The sequence below is a fragment of the Stegastes partitus genome, unplaced genomic scaffold (assembly GCF_000690725.1).
Source record: "Stegastes partitus isolate 25-593 unplaced genomic scaffold, Stegastes_partitus-1.0.2 Scaffold348, whole genome shotgun sequence".
Lineage (NCBI taxonomy): Eukaryota > Metazoa > Chordata > Actinopteri > Pomacentridae > Stegastes > Stegastes partitus.
The window spans coordinates 170,863-173,464 of record NW_007578079.1 but is presented as its reverse complement, the minus strand read 5'-3'; positions in this window follow the sequence as shown (position 1 = coordinate 173,464).

Below are 2,602 nucleotides of genomic sequence, written 5' to 3'. Positions count from 1 at the left end.
TAGTTAGCTGTAGTTAGCTATAGTTATCTGTAGTTAGCTCTAGTTAGCTGTAGCTAGCTGTAGCTAGCTGTAGTTAGCTATAGTTGGCTGTAGTTAGCTGCTATAGTTAGCTGTAGTTAGCTCTAGTTAGCTGTAGTTAGCTGCTATAGTTAGCTGTAGCTAGCTGTAGTCCCCGTCGCAGTGGTTGTGGGTTGGACTCCCAGTCACGACCCGTTGCAGCAGGCCTCTCTCCGTTCCTTTCCTGTGTGTCTCTACTGCTCTAAACATAAAGGCAAAAGGCGCCAAACATGTATTTTGAGAAAATGCTTTTCTTTTAAAGTGATGTGTGTTAAAAGCGAATTTAAAATGTGCTGTGTGACTGTCGTGCAAAGAGTAAATGCTGAAATGTTTCTTTTGATGAAACGTACGTGAACTGGACACACAGATTTCCATTCTGCCGGCGTGTCTGCTCCACATGTCACCAGCTGGTCTTCTGGATCACTCATAATCGGTATCAGCGCTGACAGAACCACATCAGTGGCCCCCGATCCTCAAACACTTTTAGGAAATATATTTTTATTGGTGGAAGCACACTCTTGTTTTATAGTGTTGCTGGTTTCAGGTTTGCACATATGAAGACAAAGCATGTGCAAACGAAGCTGTTGTGTGACTAAAGCAGAGTCTGCTCTGACTCTGCTCTGGTTCTGGATGCATCCATGTTGTCTGGCTCTTGGTGAGGTTTTGCTCATCCACTGACTCTCCTTATTTAATCATGGATCCTCCCTCTGGTCTTGTCATGTTTTTGTCGTATTGGGCACTTTACTCCATTATGGGGCATTTTATGTGCTTTTTTGCTGATTCTGTCTAATTGAATGCAAATCCTTTGTACCAGTGTAGATGGTTCCACAGCCGTTCCTTTATCTGACCTCAGCTGGTTGGAGATACAACACCAGACGGGGACAATCTTTTCGTGACTTTTCCGTCCTTATCAGCTTCAGCAGTCTCAGCAAACAGCTGCTGTTTTCTCTTTTGTCGTCTCTTTTATCTGTGTTTGTACCATATTTCCAGAACAGGGGCCTTGACACAGAAGCTGGCAGAGGAGTGAGAAGACTGCTGGACTCCCATGTCAGGCTTCCATCCAGTCTGTTGTCTCCTTCATCTGTCACGTCTCTGAGCTGCAGCTGAAACCAGGAGTTTACATCCACCGTACAAAAGACATCAAACCTTTTCTTCTCACCGTCTGACATGAAATCAGACTCAACGTTTCCGGTTTCAGCTCAGTCAGGATCACCAGCATTAGTTCTGTTTGCTAAACACCAGAATAATGAGAGAGAGAATGTTTTACTACTTTCTTCAAAGTCAGAAGTTTCCATCCACTAAGACGCCTTCAGACTATCTGGGAAAGCCCAGATGATGATGTCATGGCTTTGGAAGTTCTGGTAGATTAATCGTAGCAACCGGACCTGCTTGAGTTTGTTGAAGATGTTCCACCTCTCATCCAAGAGGCTTCATCAGCTCTGACTGACGAGTTGGGCGATCCAGAGACTGAAGGAGACATTAACACCTGAGTTTAGGTTTCAATTGGGGGTTGTTGCTCCTCCCCCTCGTTATGTGGGTCGTTAGTACGAGTAGTAGTAGTAGTCTTCAGCAAACTCCAGCAAGTCCAGTTGCTACCATTAATCTACCAGAATAACCATGACCTGGATGACTGAGAATCTTCACAGACATGGCTTTGGAAGCTTCTGATAGGTTAACTGACAACATGTGAGTTACCTGGAGGCCACCTGTGGATGTATTTTAAGGCTCACCTCAAACACACTGCTGCCTTTGGTGACAACATGGAACATCTAAAGAAACCAGCCAAGACATCAGGAGGAGAACTGTGGACCTCCACCAGTCTGGTCCATCCTTGGGTACAATGTCCAGATGGCTGAAGGTTCCACGTTCACCTGTTCAGACAGTTATGATGAAACTAACTCTAATGTTTTTTAAAAAATCTTTAAAAAAAAAAAAAAAAGGTCTCATTATTCTGGTGTTTAGCGAGCAGAGATCATGCTGGTGATCCTGACTGAGCTGAAACAGGAGATGTTGAGTCTGATTCCATGTCAGACAGGGAGGACACGTGTCTTCTGTGCAGTGGAGGTAAACTTCTGGTTCCGGCTGTACGTGGCCCGTTTGCCTGCTGAAGGCCCGTCTGTGTGCACACAGGTCCGGGCGTGGGACCAAGAGTCAGCTGGAAGATTCCACTGCGTTCTGCTTTCATGCTGGACACAAACACCTAAGTTGGAAATGTCAAGCAGGTGTGTGAGGTTTCCTTGTAGCTGTGCAGCCCTGCTGGAGCAGCAGGACAGCATGAAGCTCAGGAGACTGTGACAGCAGCTCTGATCAGTGTTCCTGAAGAAAAACCACCACTGGCTTGTGTCTAGTAATTTAAATAAAGTGTGTCAGAGATGCAGCAACTGGCTTCACAGGGAATGTTCCAGCTTTATTGTCAGAGGAACTGTGAAGCTCTTTCATTTCAGGCTTCATGCTGTTGGTTGAACACACCTGCAGCCAGACATGGCAGCAGCAGGCGTCCAGGAGGGAAGCACCGGCAGCAGCAGGCGTCCAGGAGGGAAGCACC